Below are 11,723 nucleotides of genomic sequence, written 5' to 3' on the forward strand. Positions count from 1 at the left end.
TCATAATTTTAAGTTCTAAACGTCTACTTTTTGTATCAAACATTTAAATCTATGTCACTTGTGTGCATTTCTTTAGTCCTTGCAGTCAAGTAAAGTTTTCATTCATATTGACACACTTCATTTACTTTATCTCTGTTCTTGAACCTAATCCAGTCTCTTGTGTTTTGAACAAAAATATCTTGTAAAACCACTGATATAGCAAGTGCTATCAGATTAATGGTATCACTACCTACTCCTGTTGAGCATCAACTTGGCTGACTCAAACATCCGGAATGGACATCTCTGAAATTAAATAAAGTAGTTTTATCATCATCCAAGTTAGCCAGAAAAATAAAAATATAAAACACTCTAAAGAGGCTGTTAAAGCTGCACTCTTATAGATTTACCGTTTTGACAACTTTTTTTATTTGTTGTCCTGGAATGAGGCAATTTTTGCGTAAATATCTGCAAACCAGTGATATAAGCCTGCTGACAAAAAAATCAGATCACCGATTTTCATATCTCCATTTGAAAATTATAATTTCATGGCTAATTTTAAAAACGTTACTAACGGTTTAAGAAAAATGCATTAAAATAATTTTTTAAATATGAAAATCTGTGATCCGATGTTTTGTCAGCAGTCTTATATTACTGGTTTTGTGCAGGTTTGCATAAATTGGCTCGTTCGAAGACAATAAATAAAACAGTTGTCAAAATGTTTAATCTGTGAGAATGCAGCTTTAATATCAGTCAGATATTTAAATAGTTACAATATACTAGTACATTATTTATAAGCTGCTATTCTATGACCTGAATATTTGTTTATATACAGCACAGCAGTCAGTATTTAAATGCTCTTCTTAATCACATTATGCTTTAAGCTTCGTTTACTTGACTGCTTTAAAGTTGCATATTTTAATAATTTCACACTATTTGCAAAATATTATTAATTTAAATTAATAACAAACTCAACAAACCACAATTTGATGCATATTTCATAACAATCAATAATTATATGTATTTGAAGTCTTGAGAACTACTATGAGTCTTTTGTTATTTTACCCCACCCACTTAAATGTGTACTGAAGTTGGGTATAAACGTCGAAAACTTCATTGATATTTACAAAAAACGGTAGAAATTTATAGAAAAATGTATAAACTGATGTTACTAACAGGTTTTACTCACCTATCAATCTATTTTGCCAATTATGCTCTTCCTTTCACTCGTATCGATAACTAGGAAATTGAATGCGGAAATAAACCGGAAGTCACCTTTGTCGCAAAGCATTCTGGTCTTCTGGAATAAGGCAAATGAAATAATTGAACTTTCATGTGAAACTAATTACATAAGACTATTTCGGTAATCACGGGTTTCTATATAGGTTTCATATTTTGTTTATAATGCCGAACGATTTTTAATGAATTTTAAAAATAATGTTTATATTAACGTCAATTTTCGTCACACTTGTGATATAGTATATTTAAAAACATGTCCGCTGTTGTTGATTTTTCAACGGTTCAGAATATGTTTAAATGCCTTATTTATGAAGTGGAATACAAACCTTTGTCGCACAATAAGCCGTGGCTAAACGTTGACTGTGTGTGCTAGAAATGCTGGAAATGTTGACGATGGCACCTTTCGTCTTCCGAAACATAAGAGACTATGGTGTACTAGAAGGATCACAAAACAGGAAGCAAATTGAAACATAAGATACTATGGTGTACAAGAAGGACCACAGAACAGGAATCAAATTGAAACATAAGATATTGTCTGTAAGAGAATTAACAGTTCGCCCTTCTTTGTTCGCCATTTAACTTGTTGTTTTGCGTTTGAAAATTCTCATAAAATGCCCAGACGCATTGATATGGGGAAAATAAGTCAGTTATTTGTCCTGTGTTCTGTCAACATGATTAATCTAGATTGCCAACGTGACAAATAGGTCACACTGTAAATTGCTTCTGCTGCGTTCGCTTGTGATATATTCCATAACATTCAAAATATGAACGATATCTTCTATATACAATTCTGATATTAATTTTAGGCCTCTGCATTAACTACCCCGTTTATTCCAACACAAGCAATAGCTCACTTATCTTCTTGTTAATAAACGAGCAGCTCGGTTTTCACGTTACTGTTATATCAAAATTGTCTCTTAAATAAGTTTAAAATAAAGCTTATGCGAAATACGGTTTTAACGCACCTTAGCGCCCAGAAATTATCTGATAAAATTGAGGTCCATTTATTTGCGCATTTCATCTGCCAAGAATTCGTCTATGGCGTGTTACGGGGGATCTGGTCTATGGCGTGTTACGGGAAGTCTGGTCTATGGCGTGTTACGGGGGATCTGGTCTATGGCGTGTTACGGAGGATCTGGTCTATGGCGTGTTACGGGGGATCTGGTCTATGGCGTGTTACGGGAAGTCTGGTCTATGGCGTGTTACGGGGGATCTGAAAATCACGAACTCACTCATTAAGAAATTAAATTGATTTATTCGTGCGATTTGTATTCATTTCATATTAAAACATTCGTTCATTAAGTGGGGTCTACGGGAAAGCTTCTGTTAGAAAGTCAGGCAGTTTGAAAATGTGATAAAATCTAAAACACTGTTCGAACATGTAATGGATTTCTACTCCAAATGTGCGGAAGTATTCAAGCACTTTCAACTCCAAGAATATGTGTGAAAGAGTATAACCGTTGCCGCCATAATTCACGTTTTTTATTAATAAATCACTTTCTGCATTGAAATTTCTCATAGTATAATTTTGCCAGCTTTTTCTGTGATGCAATTTTAATGCAAGGGAAATAACTACAAATAAAAGTTTAAATTAAGTATTATTATAATAGTTATTTTTACTGTTGATATTGCACTGCTAAAAATAGACAGATGATATTTACAATTAACACAACTGAACAAAATACGCCAAAATGATTACATGGCAATATAAAACCTCACAAACCTATCTTAAATGTAAGCTTCTTGAGTGAAATTCAGCTGAGAATTGGTGAAAATGTTCTACTTTCGTTTGTAAACATTGATGTGTTTGATGGGAGAATCGGTTTTATAACTCCATAAACAATATGTTTACAAAATAACCGAAATGGGTGTGAACATTAAACATATTTAAATGGCACTGCATTCCCCGATTTCTCAAATAAGCCCTCATAATTGTGATATTAGATAAAATAACGAGTCATACTTACGTTTTACGATGATATCCGTTCTTTTGCTCTAGTTCGGAAGTGCCATTGGTTCCTTTTTATACACAGCTCCTAAAAGAGCTGGAGCCACTGTTTCGCACCCGTGTAAGTGAATTTGAATGTAGTGTTTTTGTGCAATATTGAAAGGCGTTGTTTGAAAGACAATATATCGATTAAAAAATAATTTGAAAACAAATAATATATTGCATATTAAGCCCTGATAACACTATCGAATTTATAAACTAACGTAAATTTCTAAAGTCGGTTGCTTATAAAGTAAGCTTTAAAAATATGACATAATGTTTTCGTTTATAATATTTAAGTAAGGTGTCAAATAAAACACATGCTAACGTTAAGATTTTGTGAATTTATGCTATGTTTACGTGTTTTTTCATATGTTTCATGTGTGACAGTCTAATATTGCAATGCCATAAAACGTATATACTATATTTTCACATTCTGTGTTTGCCAAGTATTTGCGTATGAGTTTTGATAAATTAACTTGGGAGTCATGAATCTGAAAAAGAAGCAACTAACAAGCATAAAACAGGCATGTCCTACTGGCTAGGCATATAGCATTCCAAATACTTGTGACGGATGACTGCATATTTTTACTTTTTTTCTTCCATAGTTAATCCAATGGCATGAACTTCACGGTATTTGAGAGGCGGAACAAAAATAACGCGGGCCCTGTGTTTTAGGGTATACTCAAGCGTTTACCCCAACTCCGTTCAACGCCTCGTCCAGCGCCAGTGCACGAGTAAATCCAGATAAAGCCGCCTACAAAGGAGAAAAAAAAGAAAAGAAACAATAAACACCTAGATGGAAGATTTCAATAAAGAGATTTCCTTATTCGATCTTCATAGTCCATATACGAGTAATTACCTTCCCAATGTTATGTTAAGAACATTCGAGGAATAAGTGTGAAAGTGTTATATCTGCTTCTTAAAGATGCACTCTTACTCCCAAATGAGATTTACCACAATTAATAATATTATTTTAATATTCCAAAAAGGAAGCATAAATGTCGAAAACAATGGTTCCTATGAAGGATACCAAGTATAATTTGAAAGAAATTAGCATAAAACACAGTATTTCTACCTTATGAGATTATAGTTAATCATAGTAAATCTTTTAGCATTCACCAATCATTTAATATTTTTGCGCTTTCTGCTATTAAATGTGCGGTTACAGTTTTGATATCAGAAATTAATATTTTCCATGAATGCATTATTTAGTAAGTAGAAAAAGGTTTATCAGTCAAATTTAATGTTTGTTATACATGTGTATGTATTGATTTTGAATAAGAGTGTCACTTTAATTTAACGTCACATAGAACGTTTTCATTTAAATATTTTGATATAAACAAGGCGAATATAACTTACCAACGTTCCTATTTGGGCATTAATAATTATATTCAATAGAAACAAAATCGGTCCTTAAATACCAGTGTGAGCCAACGAAGAATTCGAGCCAAGCGCGAATAATTACATTCAAGCCAAGCGTGAATGATTATATTCAATAGAAACAAAATCGGTCATTAACTACCAGTTTGAGCCAACGAAGAGTTCGAGCCAAGCGAGTTTAAGACAACGGGCTCAACTGTATAAGCATTGTTTAAGGGGCTATATCATGGTTCATATATAGGGTCATACATTGATATGTTGTTGACACGTTATATGAAGGTAATACGTGTAGTAATAGTAGTCTTTAGCAGAGGCTCAAATATGAGATTTTATGCTCATGGATATTTGAAAACGAAAACCCAAAATGTTTCAGTTACTAGTTTAGAAACGCTTGTTAATAAATAAATAAAGTACATTTTGTGAAATGAATTTTGTTTTCACATCGCACAAGTCTAGTTCAAACTATTATATTCTAAATGACGACCCCTGAGAAACGGGAGCAGCTATTTTAGTGTCATGCCACTGTTAACTTATAAATAAAATCATAACAGGGTTGCAAAACATCATTTTATCAAACTCGCCTTCTTGATGGAACATTTACATTTTTCTTCGAAAAACAGAGCAGCTTAAAAGTCAATTATGGGCCATACAAAATATAACATTTCACATACGCATTTACTCTGACTCCATTTAGGGCTTCCTCTAGCGCGAGGGCGCGAGTAAAGCTGGAAATAGCCCCCTGGTACATTCTTGACTTTCCAATAGACCATAATCCTTTGTGGCATGGTGACTTCCGGTTTATTTCCGGGTTATAACGAAGTATAATAACAGCGATTAATACGGACTAATTATCATTCCAGGTTTGTTATAATTTATTTATTTTTATTAGATTTGTCATTTTAATGAGTTTATTTTACATTATTGTGATATTATTTGAATGTCATGAGTTATAAATCGCTTGACTGTTTACCTGGACAGTTAGTTCTGGTGGGTGGGGTAGATGGTTCAGAAAAGACTGCGGTTACTATTCTTATTGGAGTATTATTAACAACAAATAATTATCATCTATTCTTAAACATTTGTTTTGAAAATTAACACAAATAATATATAAGTCTGTTTTACTATCTGACTGTCATAATCTATAATGAGGAATCTATACATTACCAGGTATAACTACTGTATGTAATAGTCTTATGAATGAACATATATAAACCATCATCAACATAGATTATGATATTTATACAGCTCGGTGTATTTCATTACTATGTAATAAACATTTTACTAAGAAAGAGTAATTATGTCATGCTGTCACAATGTGTAGTCTTCTGAATGATTTGTTACTAGTTGGTTATGTTTAAATATTATGATGGCCACCAAAATAGTCGCATACACCCAGGCCTGGAATTTAATCGGGGTCCAGATTGTCTTAAAACCCATCCATAAATAAGTCTGAGAGTAACTTACCTTTTTTATAAAAAATATACTTTTTATGTTCCATTCCTTTCTTTACAGATATGATTCAAATATGCGGATGTTATCTTCTGAGATCATTACTATCAATGAAGAACATCACTACAATTGGTTGGGCTGCTAGATTGGTAGCAACGTGATGGACAGCTAGTGCCTGTTGAAACACTATTGTTGGTTGGGCATCTATTGCTTACTGGACACTATATTGGATGGGCCATACGTGTTGGTTGAACAATTATAAATGGTTGGACCGGAAGTGTTGGTTGGACCATCAGTGTTTGTTTGGACTGCTTGTTGAACAGAATGTGTGATAGACAACTAGTGTTATTTGAATCACTGTTGGATATACAGCTACTGTTTATCGGATAGCTATACTCAGTTGATTTACATGTTTTGGTTGAACAACTTTTAATGGAGTTACAAGAAGTGTTGGTTTGACCACAAGTGTTGATTGGACTGTATTTAATGGATGGATATCTAGTTGAGCCTGATTTGAACGCAATGAAGTGATGATTGAACCGCTACTGTAGGTTGTCAGGTCATATTGGTTGGATTCCCATTGCTATTACTTGTTGGATCTCTTTTGTTGGTTGAACTGTTGTTTTTTGACAGTTATTATTGATATTCATACATGTATAATATGTTAAGTGCTTAGTATTTAACACTTATAACTATTATTATGATCATAAGAGATATTATTATTCAATATTATTATCATAAGAGATATTATTATTCAATAATCATATAAATTAAATATTTTTTTATGTCCTTGTACTTACATTTAAAATGTGCATCATAATGTTTTATTATATGAACAACTCTTTTTATAGATATTTAAATAAATATTAATTCTGTACAACCATTTTTTGTTTGTTTTGCTATAATGTGTATGATAGTATCAGACATTTTCTACAGATATGATAAATTTGTCATAAAAAATCAAAAAAAATCAGAGCTCATGGTGTTCATAATATGATGATTCTAATCAAAATGAATAAGTTGAATTGCATCATTGAATGTATGTTTCTTCATTAAATATGATGAGATCTTCTGCCAACTGATCTCAAGTGTTGAAATATTATGTATGATCTTGCTTGACATGAGCCTACTGTTTCTGAAAATGTGCATGTGTACCAAGTTTCATTTAAATCTCAAGGCTGTTTGAATTGGGACCAAGAAAATATTTGGCCTACTGTACGCTAATGACACCTTGGCTTATTGATTATAAAAATACTAAAGTAACATGATAGGAAAAAGCTCGAACCAAGGGCTGCCGGTATACTAGCACGGCGCTCCTACAAACTAAGTTAACCGGGTGGCTAGTTATTGCCCGCAAACGTTAACTCGATTTTATGTCTTTTTAATATTAACCATGGGAGTTAAACAGTCATTGTAATAAGAAGATCATAGACAATCATATTAATAAAAACGTTTTTTTATACAATTTAATAATAACATTAAACATTATATAATTCAAAAACAATAAATTGTCCTTGGTATGCAATAATTCCTTTAAAGGTTCATTTGCCAATGGTTAAAAAACCCATCTTTCTTCTTTTTGAAAAATCTCTTGTTCGACTGTTATCGGCTATGAAGTGTTGTTTCACATCCTGTGTCATAATTTTAAGTTCTAAACGTCTACTTTTTGTATCAAACATTTAAATCTATGTCACTTGTGTGCATTTCTTTAGTCCTTGCAGTCAAGTAAAGTTTTCATTCATATTGACACACTTCATTTACTTTATCTCTGTTCTTGAACCTAATCCAGTCTCTTGTGTTTTGAACAAAAATATCTTGTAAAACCACTGATATAGCAAGTGCTATCAGATTAATGGTATCACTACCTACTCCTGTTGAGCATCAACTTGGCTGACTCAAACATCCGGAATGGACATCTCTGAAATTAAATAAAGTAGTTTTATCATCATCCAAGTTAGCCAGAAAAATAAAAATATAAAACACTCTAAAGAGGCTGTTAAAGCTGCACTCTTATAGATTTACCGTTTTGACAACTTTTTTTATTTGTTGTCCTGGAATGAGGCAATTTTTGCGTAAATATCTGCAAACCAGTGATATAAGCCTGCTGACAAAAAAATCAGATCACCGATTTTCATATCTCCATTTGAAAATTATAATTTCATGGCTAATTTTAAAAACGTTACTAACGGTTTAAGAAAAATGCATTAAAATAATTTTTTAAATATGAAAATCTGTGATCCGATGTTTTGTCAGCAGTCTTATATTACTGGTTTTGTGCAGGTTTGCATACATTGGCTCGTTCGAAGACAATAAATAAAACAGTTGTCAAAATGTTTAATCTGTGAGAATGCAGCTTTAATATCAGTCAGATATTTAAATAGTTACAATATACTAGTACATTATTTATAAGCTGCTATTCTATGACCTGAATATTTGTTTATATACAGCACAGCAGTCAGTATTTAAATGCTCTTCTTAATCACATTATGCTTTAAGCTTCGTTTACTTGACTGCTTTAAAGTTGCATATTTTAATAATTTCACACTATTTGCAAAATATTATTAATTTAAATTAATAACAAACTCAACAAACCACAATTTGATGCATATTTCATAACAATCAATAATTATATGTATTTGAAGTCTTGAGAACTACTATGAGTCTTTTGTTATTTTACCCCACCCACTTAAATGTGTACTGAAGTTGGGTATAAACGTCGAAAACTTCATTGATATTTACAAAAAACGGTAGAAATTTATAGAAAAATGTATAAACTGATGTTACTAACAGGTTTTACTCACCTATCAATCTATTTTGCCAATTATGCTCTTCCTTTCACTCGTATCGATAACTAGGAAATTGAATGCGGAAATAAACCGGAAGTCACCTTTGTCGCAAAGCATTCTGGTCTTCTGGAATAAGGCAAATGAAATAATTGAACTTTCATGTGAAACTAATTACATAAGACTATTTCGGTAATCACGGGTTTCTATATAGGTTTCATATTTTGTTTATAATGCCGAACGATTTTTAATGAATTTTAAAAATAATGTTTATATTAACGTCAATTTTCGTCACACTTGTGATATAGTATATTTAAAAACATGTCCGCTGTTGTTGATTTTTCAACGGTTCAGAATATGTTTAAATGCCTTATTTATGAAGTGGAATACAAACCTTTGTCGCACAATAAGCCGTGGCTAAACGTTGACTGTGTGTGCTAGAAATGCTGGAAATGTTGACGATGGCACCTTTCGTCTTCCGAAACATAAGAGACTATGGTGTACTAGAAGGATCACAAAACAGGAAGCAAATTGAAACATAAGATACTATGGTGTACAAGAAGGACCACAGAACAGGAATCAAATTGAAACATAAGATATTGTCTGTAAGAGAATTAACAGTTCGCCCTTCTTTGTTCGCCATTTAACTTGTTGTTTTGCGTTTGAAAATTCTCATAAAATGCCCAGACGCATTGATATGGGGAAAATAAGTCAGTTATTTGTCCTGTGTTCTGTCAACATGATTAATCTAGATTGCCAACGTGACAAATAGGTCACACTGTAAATTGCTTCTGCTGCGTTCGCTTGTGATATATTCCATAACATTCAAAATATGAACGATATCTTCTATATACAATTCTGATATTAATTTTAGGCCTCTGCATTAACTACCCCGTTTATTCCAACACAAGCAATAGCTCACTTATCTTCTTGTTAATAAACGAGCAGCTCGGTTTTCACGTTACTGTTATATCAAAATTGTCTCTTAAATAAGTTTAAAATAAAGCTTATGCGAAATACGGTTTTAACGCACCTTAGCGCCCAGAAATTATCTGATAAAATTGAGGTCCATTTATTTGCGCATTTCATCTGCCAAGAATTCGTCTATGGCGTGTTACGGGGGATCTGGTCTATGGCGTGTTACGGGAAGTCTGGTCTATGGCGTGTTACGGGGGATCTGGTCTATGGCGTGTTACGGAGGATCTGGTCTATGGCGTGTTACGGGGGATCTGGTCTATGGCGTGTTACGGGAAGTCTGGTCTATGGCGTGTTACGGGGGATCTGAAAATCACGAACTCACTCATTAAGAAATTAAATTGATTTATTCGTGCGATTTGTATTCATTTCATATTAAAACATTCGTTCATTAAGTGGGGTCTACGGGAAAGCTTCTGTTAGAAAGTCAGGCAGTTTGAAAATGTGATAAAATCTAAAACACTGTTCGAACATGTAATGGATTTCTACTCCAAATGTGCGGAAGTATTCAAGCACTTTCAACTCCAAGAATATGTGTGAAAGAGTATAACCGTTGCCGCCATAATTCACGTTTTTTATTAATAAATCACTTTCTGCATTGAAATTTCTCATAGTATAATTTTGCCAGCTTTTTCTGTGATGCAATTTTTATGCAAGGGAAATAACTACAAATAAAAGTTTAAATTAAGTATTATTATAATAGTTATTTTTACTGTTGATATTGCACTGCTAAAAATAGACAGATGATATTTACAATTAACACAACTGAACAAAATACGCCAAAATGATTACATGGCAATATAAAACCTCACAAACCTAACTAAATGCTGCAGGCGAGAATGAAGAAGCCTAATGATCTTTTAAAGTGAACGGAACATCAACGTTAGTCGCCGATACTGCGTTGCTTACAGACGGTATTAAATTGCGCATGAATCCATTTGCATAGGACTATATGTTTTTAAAAAATGATACTCCTTTACGTATATTAGAATTTAAAAATGTGCAAGTGCATTTCATATATGAACAAAGATATTATTTTTCTATGCTTCATTTAATATATTGATAAAAAATGAGACCCTTTTTCTATTTATTTCCACTAGCACCTCAAACTCAATTAGTGTCGGTAGGAAAGCATAACATTTTATTTTAAGAACCCGGATTTCTGTACCAAACCGACCGATATCAGGGTATATCGGGAATGGTCTTGAAATTTAGGTCTCTCGATTCCCTACGTTACGCGACCGTCGGCGCATCTCTAACGTCATTTCGTCACCGTTTCCATTCGCTTACAAGGCTCTCATACAGATAAAATGCTACCAAAATGCCTAAAAATGGGGTAGATATTGTCGAAGATATCTCAGAATCCCTGCACACGCTGAGGCTTGGACCAGTTTTGCCATCTAGGGGAACGCTATACCATACAAGATGCACTCGTCGGGGTGCCTCACCGTTTCCATTCACCTATAAGGCTCTCCTATACGCTTAAATGCCGCCAAAAATGCTTCAAAATGTGGTAGTTAATGTAAAAATATATCAGCATCCCTGCATGTGCCGAGGCATGGACCAGTTTTGCCATTTAGGGGCGTACCCTACAAGATGTACTCGTCGGGGTGCCTTGGACGTTATTTGGTCACCGGTTTCTAGCGCGTCAAAGAGTCCCTTAAAACGCGACTTTCGGTACTTTTAACGCGCTCCGACATAGCTTGTAAAGGCAAGTTAATCTCGGAGATATTCACGGAACCAAAAATGCTAGGAGGTTGGAACTGGTATTGAAATTTAGGTCTCTCGATTCCCGACGTTACGCCACCGTCGGAGCATCTCTGACGTCATTGTGTGACCGTTTTCATTCGTGTACAAGGCTCTCTTATACGCTAAAATGCCACAAAAATGCCTAACAATTGGGTAAATGATGTCGAAGATATCTCAGCATC

This window comes from Mya arenaria, chromosome 15, assembly GCF_026914265.1.
Source record: "Mya arenaria isolate MELC-2E11 chromosome 15, ASM2691426v1".
NCBI lineage: Eukaryota > Metazoa > Mollusca > Bivalvia > Myida > Myidae > Mya > Mya arenaria.